Raw genomic sequence first — 16290 nt, forward strand, 5'->3', positions numbered from 1 at the left:
ATTTTCCTCCTGCAAAAAACTGTGTGAACTCACCCTTAGGCCTTATTCACACGAACATGTGCGTCTTGCGCGTTGCAGTTGCGTGTGTCATCAGCATGTGCTGCGTGATTTTCACGCATATGCCATGCTTATGACACGCAGTTTTGATGTTTAGAAAAAGAAATGAAGTGCTTTTTTCCCCCCTTATTCCTTTATCTACTGTTGTGCGAATCACACGCAAGTGCTTGCGTGTGCGATTTTCACGCATCCATTGGCTTCAATGGGTGCGTGATGCGTGAAAAACAGCCAAGTATAGGACATGTCGTGAGATTTACACAGCGGACATACGCTGACTTAAAATCACAAACTGTCTGAACAGCCCCAATCACTAACATAGGTCCGTGCGAAAATCACACGCGTATCACGGACGTAATACACGTTCGTGTGAATAAGGCCTTAAAGAGGCTCTGTCACCACATTACAAGTGCCCTATCTTGTACATAATATGATTGCCGCTGTAATGTAGTTTACAGCAGTGTTTTTTATTTAGAAAAACGATCATTTTTGACGGTTATGACCTATATTAGCTTTATGCTAATGAGTTTCTCAATGGACAACTGGGCGTGTTTTACTATATGACCAAGTGGGCGTTGTACAGAGAAGTGTATGACGCTGACCAATCAGTGACCAATCAGCGTCATACACTTCTCTCCATTCATTTACACTGCTATATCGCTATGTGCAGCCACAAACACACTGTAACGTTACTGCAGTGTCCTGACAGTGAATATACATTACCTCCAGCCAGGACGTGATGTCTATTCAGAATCCTGACACTTCGCTAACGTTTGTGTGAGATTTACAGAAAGGCAAGCGTAATCTCGTTTTAAATGAGAGTTTACAGCATAATCTCACGAGATTACACTTGCCTTGCTGTAAATCTCACACAAACGTTAGCGAAGTGTCAGGATTCTGAATAGACATCACGTCCTGGCTGGAGGTAATGTATATTCACTGTCAAGACACGTGTGTGCGGTGATTTAGTAAGATTACCATGTGCTGAGTAAAGGCATAGGGAGAAGTGTATGACACCGATTGGTCAGAATCACACTCCTCTGTACAACACCCAGTTGGTAAAAACTAAAAACACGCCCAGTTGGTCATTAAGAAACGAATTACCATAAATCTAAAATTGTTCATAACTTGCTCGAAAATCATAGTTTTTCAAAATAAAAACCACCTTTTATCTACATTACAGCGCCAATCAGATTATGTAAGAGATAGGGCATTTATAATCTGGTGACAGAGCCCCTTTAAGGACAAACAAAACTGTTCACTTTCTCGGAAAAAAACCAAAACATCCTTTTTAACACCTTCCCGACCGCCCACTGTCTTTTGACGTCAGGCGGTGCGGGTGCTTAGTCTACAGAGACGTCTTTTGGCGTCGCTGCAGATGAGGCTGATGAGCGCTCGTCCTCTAAGCAGGAGCTGTAACTTACAGCTCCTGATCTTATAGCAGCCTCCTGAACACAGCTGTGGTCGGCAAACATTCGGACTCCAGCTGTTTAACCCTTTGATTACCGCGGTCCGTGACCGCGGCATGATCAAAGGGAATTCCCCTCTTTGATTGCATCACCGGGATTCCAGTGATGCGATCAAACACTGGGGAATCCCTCTGCAGTCAGCCCTGGGGACCTACAAAGGACCCCAGGGCTGTCTGTTCTGTGTGCCTGCTGTTCGGGCACACTATGTGCTGCCCGATCAGCAGCCTGTGTCATAGTGACACAGTGTAATGTATTAGCGTACAGAAGAATGCTAATACATTACAAGTAAAAAATAAAGTTATCCCTTGATTGGATTAAAATAAATAAATAAAACAAATAAATGAAAAAAGTCCCAAAAAGAGTCTTTATTTTGCATAAAATACACTTTATTGCCCCTACACTAAATAAAAACTAAAAAAACCTACGCATATTCGGTATCTACACGACCGTAATAACCTGAAGAATTAATCTAATGGCTTATTTAGCATAAAACGTGAACGGGATGAAAAACAAAAAAAACTTCAGAGAATCGCTTTTTCCTATATTCACGCTGTAAAAAAAAAAATTTTACCCCCAAACTGTGGGGAAAAAAAATATACTATTTCTCTCGCATAAAACAAGGCCTCATACAGCCACGTCAGTGAAAAAAATAAAAAAGTTATGGCTGCTGAAACGCAGAGAGGCAAAAACAGAAAACTTTAGCTGGTCATTAAGGTCTTTTCAGGCCCGGTCATTAAGTGGTTAAATCAAACAACTACCAAAGGGAGGCAGATGCTGAGGGGCAGATTACACAAACTTTTTGTTCAAGTGAAAACCACGTTGGAATCAGCACCAAAAATTGTCCCGAATCGCTCCCTTATACATTTCAACGGGAGGATGAAGCGTCTTTTTCCCGGACGGCTTTTAGTCGCTCTCAAAAGAGAAAAGGGACACGTTCGTTCTTCCAGCGGTTTCAGCTTCTGACCTCCAATTAAAATCATTGGGAGGCAGTTTCTTGCTGCATTATCTGCCCGCGGTCCTTGCATTAGATTCAACGGCCGTGGGGGAAAGAAATCAACGTAGGGAAAAAAACAAAAACCACTGGCAGTCCCAAATCTACTACTTCTAAATTTTGACACTTTTTTCCTGCCTGCAACCAAATATGAAAAGTTGAAAACATGGTGTGAATGAGAATGTTGCAGTCACTATCCATAAAACGTATTACACTAAGGCCTCCTGCATATGATCGGAGGAGTACCCCCAGTGACACTGACAGTTGCATCACCTGCCAGTCATCAGGTTGCCTAGGCAACGGGACTGACAGCTCTCCCGCCGTCAGTATTAAACTTCTGGCAGGAGACACAGCTAACTCCATCATAGGAGGGACATATATAACTACAAAGCCAAGGAAGACACGATGGCTTTTTGTCTGTATCAAGTGGTTTTTCTAAGTTTCGTATTATATCAGGGTGAAGAAACTTCTGTAGACTTTAGAAGCCGGATTGATACTTCAGGTAAGTAGTATCAATAGCAAACCACCAAAAAAGTTCAGCGGTAGCCCCAGTTGAACAGGCGTGTTGGCTCCTGGGATTTGTCCAGATCCAACTTACGAATATTTTCCATATCGGTGTTAGAAGGAAGTTTTATTCTGACTGCATTGACTTCTATGGGGAGATTATGGCTTTCATATGGCCCAGCATTGGAACCAGATTATAGAATGATTGAGGTCTGTACTATCGCCATGATAGGGATTTTACACTCTAACTTGTATTCAGGGAGTACTACTCAATCTGTAGTCTGGAAGTTGGTGAGGGTCATCTGCCGGTTCTGGTCGTTCCCCTTGTTCACACTGGGCGATTATTTAAGCAGAAAATACTGACAAAAAGCTACAGGGAGAGCTTACAGCAGCATGGAATACAAGTTTAAGACAAGCACGTCCTGAAGAAGAAGCCCAGAGCAGCCATCATCCAGATGAGTCAGTACATAGGAGACACGACTACTACATGATCCTCCTATCTACAGCACAGTCACAATACTACTGTACAGAGCGCTTCACATTCCTCCACATCATTACTTGCGCCCAACATATCAGCTACAGCCCCTCACACTCTATGGTCGCTCATTATCAAATAGATTGAGCCAATGATACAAGAGAGACTAGGCCGCACACGCCTCGGAGATTTCCTCACACACTAGTGACAACAACGCACCTTCCGCCCGGTGTGACAGGCTCCGAGCTACCGCTGCCTTCCTGCTTCTCTCTCCGCCTCCCGTAGGCGAATGAGTTGTACAACACACCTACACTCACAGGCAACGGCTGCGATGATGCGACCTGCCCCGCCCAAAAGAGGTGGAGAGGACGAGAGCAGCACGGGAGTTGCAGTTTTCGGAAGTAGTAACTCTCTTTTTAGTCAACGCCTTGGCCTGGCACTGATAAACTACAATTCCCAAGAGGGAATAGCGGCCCTACGTAATAGCCTTCCGTTCTACACTATGGGGTATTACTGGGAGTGATGAACGAGGTCTCAGATACATCTGCCGATTGTTTGCTGGTTGTGACCGCTGCGTCATCGCTGTACATACTCAACGCGGCGCACTATAAACTACACTTCCTATAATGCCGTGCGCTTGACACCACCTATCATTGTGGAAGCATTCCGCTGACTGACAGTGGTAATCATGAAAAACAAACTTTTTCCGTATGGGATAGTCCTTGGGGGGAATTTGCTTTCTACATCAGTTTTCTGGCGTGGAAAAGGCCCAAAAGTATCAATTTGCACTTTTGACCTTTTAGTGAAAGGGGTGTGGTTTCACAACGGGGCGGGGTCACGGCGGCCGAAATTCTAGTGGAAATCGCTGGCCTAGATTTCACTCTGGGGCGTAGCAAGGCAGAGGCCCATGTTGGGCCTTGTACCTTGCCCCCCCCCCCCCCCCCCCCATTTTCCCCTTTGGATAATTAGTCCATTTTGGTCCCCTCAGCATGATGCGGCTCATGCAAGGTCCTGGCGCTGCACGGCGAGCGCACGTTGTATGAGCATACGTGCTGACATCGGGCAGCGCCAGGGCCTTGTATGAGCCACAGCATCTAGAAGGGACGTGGAGGAAAGAAGTGGTGAGATGAATAGAATTTTGTTTATTTTAAGTACGATTGTGTGGTGGGAATGGATTACTCACGGTCGCGATCGTCGCACCACAATTATGTCTCACTGGAATGTTTATGGCCAGCGGGAAAATGTAACAGAGGCGTGTTGATAAATCTGTGACATCTTACCCCAGCGGAGCAGATGTGTAAGACTGGAGTATGAAACGCGTGGATCCGGTGGTAGCTGATCTAAAAAGGATCCTAAGACAGGAACATGTGGTGTGAGAAGGAATTTGCTGCAATTTTTTGGCTGCCCCAGTGCCCCCACAGTAATGTTACATTAAAGGCCATGTAAGGCGGGATTTACACGACAGGGTTTCCCGGCCAGGTGCCGGCCGTTCATAAATCGGCCGGCACCCGGCTGCATTAGGAATAATAGACCCCTAATGGGGCTATTCACACGACCGATTTTTTGACGGGCCGGGAAAACCGGCCATCCAAAAAATGGGACATGCCCTATTTTCGGCCGGGTACCCGGCCCCCATAGAAGTCTATGGGGCCAGGTAATACACGGCCATCACCGGAATGTGTCCCGAGTGATGGCCGGGTCTACCGTCGCTCGCGCACTCTCTCTCCTCACAGCGCAGAGTGCATGTGAGGAGGAGGAGTTGATGCCATTCGGACGAATGGCTACGCTGGTGATACTGTGTGGCAGGGCCGGGGTGTACAGCAGGTGGAAGGGAGCGCTGCGCTGGCTCCCTTCCCCTGCTTGTTACGGTTCCCGACGGCTGGCTGTGCTTTTACGGCCAGCGGTCAGGGTCCTTAAAACCCGAGCAATAGACTTTTTACGGCTCGGGTTTTAACTTGCTGCCCGCGCGATCGGGCTGCTGAATGTCGGGTTTCCGGCTGTCAGTGACTGCCGGGGACCCTGAGGAGAGGATAGAAGCAGCTTTCGCTGCTTCTGTCTTCTCCGATGTCTTTTTACACAGCGCTCAATGAACGCTGTGTATAGGAATAGAGACAGCAGCAGCGGCGCTGTCTCTATTCCTCCCGGTGATCATGTGACTGGTCACATGATCGCCTGGTGCCGTTACTGACACTGCTGCTGGGTCTTACCAGACCCAGCACAGCCCTATTAGTGACAATCGTCACTATAAGAGGGCTGATTTCCCCTGTAAGGCTGGGTTCACACGACCTATTTTCAGACGTAAACGAGGCGTATTATGCCTCGTTTTACGTCTGAAAATAGGGCTACAATACGTCGGCAAACATCTGCCCATTCATTTGAATGGGTTTGCCGACGTATTGTGCAGACGACAGCTGTCAAACGACGACGCGTAAATGGACTGCCTTGGCAAAGAAGTGCAGGGCACTTCTTTGCCACGTAATTTGAGCTGTTCTTCATTGAACTCAATGAAGCACAGCTCATGATTTACGAGCGTCTCAGACGGCTCGCAAAATGCGAGGAGGAGCATTTACGTGTGAAACGAGGCAGCTGTTAACAGTCTGTCTTTTCACACGTAAATGCCTCTCATCGTGTGAACATACCCTTACTGGGGCCGCTGTGCAGCTCCAGTTACAGGGGAAAAGCCTGGTGTAAAAGAAAGAAAAAAAATATTAAGAGTTCCAAAAAGGTATTTTTTGACCTTTGAGGGACAGACCATAATAATAAAAAAATAAGTAAAGTGCAAAAAATTCATCCGATTAAAAAACGGTCAGGGAAAAAACCGGATGCAAATCGGGTCCAAATCGGCCGGTAAAAACGGCAACACGGCCTGGAACGGAATCGGAACAGATGCAAACCGGCCTGGAAAATCGGCCAAAAACAGCCGATTTTCCAAGCCGACACTTGGACCCTGTCGTGTGAATGAGGCCTTAACCTTTAAAGACTTCGTTTTAAAAAATAGAAAATATTTTAGTGTTTAGCGCAATTTTTTTTTTTTTACTTTTTGAGATACAGCTTCTATGTATCCTGGATACATAGAAGTTGTATCTTGCGCTGAAACCTGAATCCGTCAGGTCAGCGGTACTGATGGCTTTGGTGACAGCGGGTCAGCAGGATCGAGCTGTTACCGATCACATCTAAGTTATGAACTTAGATGTGATCTATAACAGATGGATCCCGCTGTTACCGAAGCCATCAGTCCCTTAGATATGACGGATTCAGGCTTCAGCGCAAGATACAGCTTCTATGTATCCAGGATACATAGAAGCTGTATCTCAAAAAGTAAAAATTTTTTTTTAATAAAAACAAATGACAAAGTTTGCACTAAACACCACTAAAATTCACTGTTTTAGTAAAAAAAAAAAAAAAAAATTCAATTGTTTATATTTACCTTTAACCACTTCAGGACTGTGCAATTTTTTGCTTTTTCATTTTTGTTTTTCACTCCCGCCTTTCAAGAGCCATGACATTTTTATTTTTCTGTCAGTAGAGTGGTGTGAAGGCTTTTTTTTTTGCTTGCGGGAGGAGTTGTAGTTTCTTTTGGCACCATTTAAAGTATCATATAATGTACTGGGAACTGAAAGAAATTCTTTGTTGGGTGAAGTTGAAAAATACTGCGATTCCGCCATTATTTTTTGAGTTTTATTTTTTACGGCTTTCAACGACAACTTAACTTTATTCTGCGGCTCAATATGATTACGGCGACACCAAATTTATATTGTTTCTTTTCTGGTTTTACTGGGGTGGCGGAGTATTTAAACTAGGGCTGAGGAGGGAGGTCAATGTAGAAAAAAAAGGGGTAGCCAGGTTAGAGAGGGGTCAGACTATATTGGTGGGGGGAGAAACAGAATGTGGGGAGAGGACTAGACAACAAGATAAGGAGATCCTTTCGTTACAAAACATCAGTGTAAATAAAAAGGACCGATTAATGTCAAATCACATTTCTGATAATAAAAGTGAAAAACTGACAGGCAAGTTAAAGTGTATGTTCACAAATGCCAGAAGTCTAGCAAGCAAAATGGGGGAGCTGGAGGCCTTGATACTGGAAGAAAATATAGATATAGTTGGTGTTGCTGAAACATGGCTGGACTCTTCACATGACTGGGCTGTAAATCGACAGGGTTTTATACTTTTTCGGAAAGACAGGACAAATAGGAAAGGTGGTGGTGTATGTCTGTATGTGAGAAGTGATATGAAGGCGAGTGTGAAAGAGACAATAGTGGGTGATGACTGTGAGGAGGTTGAAACCTTGTAGGTGGAACTAGAAAGGGAGGTAAACACTGAAAAAATTACTTTTGGTGTAATCTATAGACCCCCCAATATAACTGTGGAGATGGAAGTTCAGCTATATAAACAGATGGAGCGGGCTGCACAGGCGGGTACTGTAGTGATAATGGGATATTTTAATTTCCGGGATATTAATTGGTGTCATGGTTCGGCTTCAACTGCAAAGGGGAGACATTTCCTCAACCTGTTGCAGGAAAATTTTATGGGCCAGTTTGTGGAAGACCCGACTAGAGGTGAAGCTCTGTTGGATCTGGTCATTTCTAATAATGCAGATCTTGTTGGGAATGTCAATGTTCGTGAAAACCTCGGTAACAGTGATCACAATATAGTTACATTTTACATATACTGTAAAAAACAAACGCAGGCTGGGAGGGCAAAAACATTTAATTTTAAGAAAGCCAATTTCCCCAGGATGAGGGCTGCAATTCAGGATATAGACTGGGAAGAACTAATGTCAAATAATGGAACAAATGATAAATGGGAGATTTTCAAATCTACTTTGAGTTATTATAGTGCAAAATTTATTCCTACAGGTAATAAGTATAAACGACTCAAATTAAACCCCACATGGCTTACACCTTCTGTGAAAGGGGCAATACATGACAAAAAAAAGGGCATTTAAAAAATACAAATCTGAGGGTACAGCTGTAGCCTTTGTAAAATATAAAGAGCTTAATAAAATCTGTAAAAATGTAATAAAATTAGCAAAAATACAAAATGAAAGGCAGGTGGCCAAGATAGTAAAACAAATCCCCAAAAAATTCTTCAAGCATATAAATGCAAAAAAGCCAAGGTCTGAACATGTAGGACCCCTAGATAATGGTAATGGGGAGTTGATCACAGGGGATCAAGAGAAGGCAGAGTTACTAAATGGGTTCTTTAGCTCTGTATATACAACAGAAGAAAGAGCAGCGGATGTAGCCGGTGCCAGTGCTGTTAATATATCAGTTGATATACTGAATTGGATGAATGTAGAGATGGTCCAAGCTAAATTAAATAAAATAAATGTGCACAAGGCCCCAGGACCAGATGGGTTACACCCTAGAATTCTTAAAGAGCTTAGTTCAGTTATTTCTGTCCCCCTTTTCATAATATTCAGAGAATCTCTAGTGACTGGTATAGTGCCAAGGGACTGGCGCAGGGCAAATGTGGTGCCTATTTTCAAAAAGGGCTCTAGGTCTTCCCCGGGTAATTATAGACCAGTAAGCTTAACATCCATCGTGGGGAAAATGTTTGAGGGGCTATTGAGGGACTATATACAGGATTATGTGACAATAAATAGTATTATAAGTGACAGCCAGCACGGTTTTACTAAGGACAGAAGTTGTCAAACTAACCTAATCTGTTTTTATGAAGAGGTGAGCAGAAGCCTAGACAGAGGGGCCGCTGTGGATTTAGTGTTTTTGGACTTTGCAAAGGCATTTGACACTGTCCCCCATAGACGCCTAATGGGTAAATTAAGGACTAGGTTTAGAAAATATAGTTTGTAATTGGATTGAGAATTGGCTCAAGGACCGTATCCAGAGAGTTGTGGTCAATGATTCCTACTCTGCATGGTCCCCGGTTATAAGTGGTGTACCCCAGGGTTCAGTGCTGGGACCACTATTATTCAACTTATTTATTAATGATATAGAGGAAGGGATTAATAGCACTATTTCTATTTTTGCAGATGACACCAAGCTATGTAATATAGTTCAGACTATGGAAGATGTTCATGAATTACAGGCAGATTTAAACAAACTAAGTGTTTGGGCGTCCACTTGGCAGATGAAGTTTAATGTAGATAAATGTAAAGTTATGCATCTGGGTACCAACAACCTGCATGCATCATATGTCCTAGGGGGCGCTACACTGGCGGATTCACTTGTTGAGAAGGATCTGGGTGTACTTGTAAATCATAAACTCAATAACAGCATGCAGTGTCAATCAGCTGCTTCAAAGGCCAGCAGGATATTGTCGTGTATTAAAAGAGGCATGGACTCACGGGACAGGGATGTAATAATGCCACTTTACAAAGCATTAGTGAGGCCTCATCTAGAATATGCAGTCCAGTTCTGGGCTCCAGTTCATAGAAAGGATGCCCTGGAGTTGGAAAAAATACAAAGAAGAGCAACGAAGCTAATAAGGGGCATGGAGAATTTAAGTTATGAGGAAAGATTGAAAGAATTAAACCTATTTAGCCTTGAAAAAAGACGACTAAGGGGGGACATGATTAACTTATATAAATATATTAATGGCACATACAAAAAATATGGTGAAATCCTGTTCCTTGTAAAAACCCCCTCAAAAAACAAGGGGGCACTCCCTCCGTCTGGAGAAAAAAAGGTTCAAGCTGCAGAGGCGACAAGGCTTCTTTACAGTAAGAACGGTGAATTTATGGAATAGCCTACCGCAGGAGCTGGTCACAGCAGGGACAGTAGATGGCTTTAAAAAAGGGTTAGATAATTTCCTAGAACAAAAAAATATTAGCTCCTATGTGTAGAAATTTTTCCTTCCCTTTTCCCTTCCCTTGGTTGAACTTGATGGACATGTGTCTTTTTTCAGCCGTACTAACTATGTAACTATGTAACTACTTTTACAAAAAAAAAGCTATTTGTTTAAAAAAAAGTTTCACCACATTCTGAGAGCCATAACTTTTTTTACTTTTTTTTTTTTGTCAATTGAGCGGTGTGAGAGCTTATTTTTTGCAGGACGAGATGTAGTTTTTATTGGTACCATTTTTTTGCACATACAACTTTTTGACTACTTTTTATTAAAATATTTTGAGAGCTAAGGTGACCAAAAAAACAGCGATTTTGCGCTTAATTTTTTTTTTTACAGCGTTTGTCGACTTTTACGGACACAGCAATACTAATTTTGTTTTTGTTTTTTATTTTTTACATTACTTTAGAGGAAAAATGGGAAAAGGTTTTTTTTTTTACCTTTTCATTTTAATTTTTTCACTACTAAATACTTTATTAAACTTTGTTTTACACATTTCATTAGTCCCTCTAGGGGACTTGAACCAGCGATCGCTAGATACTTCAATACACTGCAATACTAATGTATTTGAGTTTGAGTTTATACAGCGCACTTCGGGTGCGGGAGTATGGAACGGGCTCACGGGCTGAGCACGCTCCGTAGACTGAGCGTATCGGCTGTGTGTTACAGCTGACACTTGAGGGTAAAGAGCTTGAGCACGATCCTGCTAATTTAACCAGTTAAATGCCGTGGTCAATAGCAACCGCAGCATTTAAATGACTAGAAACGAAGGGCCAGTCCCCTGTAACGCTGCAACGCCCCCACAGCGACGTGATCGCGGGGTGCCGTCGGTTGGCATGGCAGCCTGGGGGCCTGATGAACACCCCCAGGTCTGCCATCTTTATACTTCTATGAAGCAGAGTGTCAGTATCACAATATACTGCTATATATTAGTATTGCAGTATGTCATGCAAACGATCGCTGGTTCAAGTCCCCTAGAGGGACAAGTAAAAAACTGTAAAATAAAAAGTTTTTTTTAATAAATAAATAAAAAATAAATCATTTAAAAATTAACATAACTGGTATCGATGTGTCCATAAAAGTCTGAACTATTACAATAGATCACTATTTAGTCCACACGGTGAAAGCCATAAAAAATAAAAGTTTATAAACACCAGAATCGCTGTTTTTTGGTCACTTCATCTCCCACAAAAAATGGAATAAAAAGTGATCAAAAAGTCTCATGTACCCCAAGTTTGTGCAAAAAGAAACAACAGCTCACCCTGCAAAAAATAAGCCTTCATACTGCTCACGTGACTGAAACATAAAAAGGTTATGGCTCTCAGAATATGCCGACAAAACTCAAATTTTATTTTTAAGAATCAGATTTTTACTTGCAAAAGTAGTGAAACAGAAAAGACTATATCAATTTGGTATCACCATAAATGTATTGACCCACAGAATAAAGTTAATATGTTGTTTTTACCCCACTGTGAACGCCGTAAAAACAAAACCCACCAAAAGATTGAAGAATCGCTGTTTTCTTCCTATTCCACTCCACAAATATTTTTTTTTTCAGTTTCCACTATATTATAATATGGTACAATAAATGGAGTCCTGAAAATCTACAACTCGTCCCGCAAAAAACAAGCCCTCATACGGCAAAATTGATGGAAAAATAAAAAAGTTAGGGCTTTCGGAAGGTGGGGAGGAAAAAACAAAAGTGAAAATCTGAAAAATGGCTGCGGTGGGAAAGGGTTAAAGGCTATGGATTTTTCCTTTTTAAAATAAAAAGGTGTATCAGTGTGTTTTGTGCAACTTTACAGATACTTTTTATTAAAAATTAGTTCTACTTTTTTAGATACAGCTGCTCTGTATTCTCAATACAGAGCAGCTGTATCTAGCGTTATTCACTGAATCCGTCAGTCCCGTGGATCTGACGGGTTCAGTGACAGTGGGTCCTGCATGTCTCTGACACCCAGGATCCACCTGTAAACTATCACATATAAGTTATGAACTTAGATGTGATAGTTTACAGTTGGATCATGCGTGTCAGAGCGTTTTTAAAAGTAACATGTTTTTGGTGACATTTTTTATTAGTGTAATTTTTAACAATTGTTTTTCCTGCCATTTTTGAAGTCCTACAGAGAAGCCTATGGGAAAAATTCCACTGATCTTATAAACTTTACGAAAACGCCACATACCAAAACACTGTGGACCACATTTAAAAGTATATTTTATCTATTTTTTTTCTAGGAGAAATAACTTTCCCACAAACAATTAAACCTCAAAAAGAAGGTTAGAAAATATGCTACCTATGGGAAAAAGCTGCAGGATACACATAAAAAAAAAGAATGAAGATTTGCTGCCAGGAATTGGGCCCTGTCATCCGCCTCTAGGAGAGCATTGAGGCTAAAAATAAGTTTTGCTATATTCCTTTTTCTGGGTACCTGGTGTTTGGACCTCTTCTAGGCAACATGCTAGAGAACACAACTGATTAGAAAAAAAGGATTTCCAGATGAAAAAAACCCAGAAAAATTAGCACCCCGTTTGGAAATACCATCAGAAACCGAGCTACAGAGAAAAAGGAAAGCCGGGTCGCTGAAGTTATCCCAAAGCAGGGAGAGGCCGGGGGTTTCTTCTTAACCCCAACAACTCCTTCTCTTCCAGTAAAGAATGAAGGCAGTAGTGGGGGAGACTTCTAAATTTCCATACCAACTGGACCAAATTAACTCAGATCCCTTGGGTTCTTAAGATTATCAGGGAAGAATACAAAATAGAATTCTCTTCTCTACATCCAGAAAGGTTTCAGATTACCTCTTTCCACTCAAAACATCTCCATACCTCCCAACCGTCCCGGATCCGGCAGGACAGTCCCGGTTTCTCACTGCTGTCCCGGGCGGTCTGCAAAATGTCCCGCTGTGCGCCGTAGCTGTATCAAAACAGCTGATCGCTGCTGACAGGCGACCTGCTTGCCAGACGTCTGAAGCAGCGGTCCGAAGTAGACAGGAGTCTTGCGGCGGTGTTCTGACTGGGATCGATGCGGGAGTGGACCAGTCCAGTCACCTGACCTCACCGGTCAGATGACAGGTCAGGTGACTGGACTGGTCCACTCCCGGACTGGCATCGACACCAGTGAGAACGCCGCTGCAAGACTCCTGCCTTCTTCTGACGGTGAGTGACATCAGAGTGGAGAGTGGCAGCAGTAGGCTACCTCTACCGCTCTCCGCTCTGGCGGCATTCTGGCACAAAGTATAAGGGGGTTGTGTGGCACTATGTATAAGGGGGAGGGGGTTGTGTGGCACTATGTACAAGGGGGGAGGGGGGTTGTGTGGCACTATGTACAAGGGGGGAGGGGGGTTGTGTGGCACTATGTACAAGGGGGAGGGGGGTTGTGTGGCACTATGTACAAGGGGGAGGGGGGTTGTGTGGCACTATGTACAAGGGGGAGGCGGTTGTGTGGCGCTATGTACAAAAGGGGGCTGTGTGTGGTGCTATCTACAGGGGGGGCTGTGTGTGGAGCTATGTACAGGGGGCCTGTGTGTGGCACTATGTACAGGGGGGGCTGTGTGTGGAGCTATCTACAGGGGGGCTGTGTGTGGAGCTATCTACAGGGGGCTGTCGGTGGAGCTATCTACAGGGGGGCTGTCGGTGGAGCTATCTACAGGGGGGCTGTGTGTGGAGCTATCTACAGGGGGCTGTGTGTGGCGCTATGTACAGGGGGGCTGTGTGTAGCTATCTACAGGGGGGACGGTGTGTGGAGCTATCTACTGGGGGGCTGTGTGTGGAGCTATCTACAGGGGGCTGTGTGTGGAGCTATCCACAGGGGGCTGTGTGTGGAGCTATCTACAAGGGGGCTGTGTGTGTAGCTATCTACAGGGGGGCTGTGTGTGAAGCTATCTACAGGGGGCTGTGTGTGGAGCTATCTACAGGTGGGCTGTGTGTGGAGCTAACTACAGGGGGGCTGTGTCTGGCGCTATGTACAGGGGGCTGTGTCTGGCGCTATGTACAGGGGGGCTGTGTGTGGATCTATCTACAGGGGGGACTGTGTGTGGAGCTATCTACAGGGGGGCTGTGTGTGGCGCTATGTACAAGGGGGCTGTGTGTGGAGCAGTCTACAGCGGACTATGTGTGGCGCTATCTACAGGGGAGCTGTGTGCGGTGCTATGTACAGGGGGCTGTGTGTTTTATCTACAGGGGGCTGTGTGTGGAGCTATCTACAGGGGGGCTGTGTGTGGCGCTATGTACAGGGGGGCTGTGTGTGGAGCAATCTACAGGGGGCTATGTGTGGCGCTATCTACAGGGGGGCTGTGTGTGGCGCTATGTACAGGGGTCTGTGTGTGGAGCTATCTACAGGGGGCTGTCTGTGGAACTATCTACAGGGGGGCTGTGTGTGGTGCTATGTACAGGGGGGCTGTGTGTGGAGCAATCTACAGGGGGGCTATGTGTGGCGCTATCTACAGTGGGGGCTGTGTGTGGCGCTATGTACAGGGGGGCTGTGTGTGGGGCTATCTACAAGGGGGCTTATGTGGATTATTTTTCCATTGACCGGTAGCAGAGTTACACAACTGGAAAAAAAAAATCCCCATCATGTAACTCTGCTACCTGTCAATTGAAAAGTCATCCACCACAGGGTCTCCCTCTTGACTTTCATTGTTCTCAGCCTTTTGGTTTGTCCTGCAGCTGCTGCCGCCGTGATGAGCAAATGTTATACCCAAGTTAGGAAAAGTAACATAAAGACGATATAACCTGAAATATAATATCTGTGATATCCAAACAGTGCAGAGATCCGCAGTGACAATGTGCGCTTGTTATTTGCAGAAGGATCTGGCCGTGATTTGATGTGTTTATGCGGGATATTGGGCGTGGCTTAATGGGCGTATGCATCTCCAACAGACTCTATTTCTAAACATTAGAAAGTTGTTACTACTGAAGGCCATCTCTCCTGTTTTTCACAAAGATACCTACAAGGGGCACTATTTCAAACTATTTCTTATCAGAAAACCAAACGGGAGTTACAGAAAAATCATCAATCTGAAGTTCTTGAACAAGTGCATGAAATATCGGAAATTCAAGATGGAGTTAATCCGTACCACTACTTCGTTAATAAACCAGGGGGCGGCAATGTGTACGATCTACTTAAGACGTGTGCTATTGTAGCGGTCGCAGACCCCTTTCATCTTACCGACGTCTCCCTCTCTGGAGATGCCAGAACATGCGGCCGTCCGTTCCTGCAGTGACCACTAGGGTGTGCGCACGAGCTCATACCTGGCCTTAAAGGGCCAGCGCGCACACATGTTAAGAATTACCTAATTACTCCCAGATCACCCTGGACTATAAAAAGGGCCCTGCCCCTTCACTCCTTGCCTGAGCATTGTTTGTATTCTTCTGTTAGTCTTGTAAATGCTTCCTTAGTCATATCCTGTTTCCGTGCCCTGCTACCTGTATCCCGTGCTGTATTTATTCCTGTGCCCTCTCTAGTGTTGGTGTTGTGCCATCGGCTACGCCTGCTGTCTTACACCACATCTGGTGTCATCTGCCACGCCTGTTACCTCATGCCACGTTCAGAATCACCTGCCGTCAAAGTACCATCTGTGCCCAAGCCGCTGCTACTGTCTGGACTATTACGGGTACCCTTGTGCTTGGACTTTGTATAGACTTGGTACACTGTTGCTTGGCCAGCTCCGACCCCGCTACAGGGGTGTGGCCTAGAGGGTCCACATACCCACAGATAGTGACAACTATCATGTCCCAATTCACTCAAAATATCAAACATATATAAGATTCGTGGTTCAGGACGGTCTCTCTATCCTTTACTTAGTTTGCCTCCCCTTCGGCATTCCCTCGGCCCCGAGGATCTTTACAAAAACAGTGGCAGAAATAATGTCATTCCTAAGAGAACAGGATATAGTCATCATTCCATATCTGGACGACTTCCTTCCAGTGGCAGATACCCCATCCATCCTGGAGAAAAATCAATTCCAAGTCCTTACTCTGCTACAGGATGTAGGATG

At 44.3% G+C, this 16290-nt stretch overlaps 1 protein-coding gene across 5 annotated transcripts in view; it reads right to left on the bottom strand.

The window, feature by feature from the left end:
* ZDHHC14 (zDHHC palmitoyltransferase 14) overlaps window positions 1-16290 on the bottom strand; it is a 195136-nt gene that overhangs the window by 100870 nt on the left and 77976 nt on the right. Inside the window, exon 1 of one of the 5 annotated variants that reach the window (XM_075862670.1) lies at window positions 3713-4025. The exons of 2 other annotated variants lie outside the window; for them this stretch is intronic. The gene's annotated coding sequence lies outside the window, so the exon portion shown is untranslated. Of the gene's footprint in view, window positions 1-3712; window positions 4038-16290 lie in introns of those variants that run through there. 2 more of the 5 variants (XM_075862665.1, XM_075862668.1) reach the window with 2 other exon arrangements.

The sequence above is a fragment of the Rhinoderma darwinii genome, chromosome 4 (assembly GCF_050947455.1).
Source record: "Rhinoderma darwinii isolate aRhiDar2 chromosome 4, aRhiDar2.hap1, whole genome shotgun sequence".
In the NCBI taxonomy this organism is placed as follows: domain Eukaryota; kingdom Metazoa; phylum Chordata; class Amphibia; order Anura; family Rhinodermatidae; genus Rhinoderma; species Rhinoderma darwinii.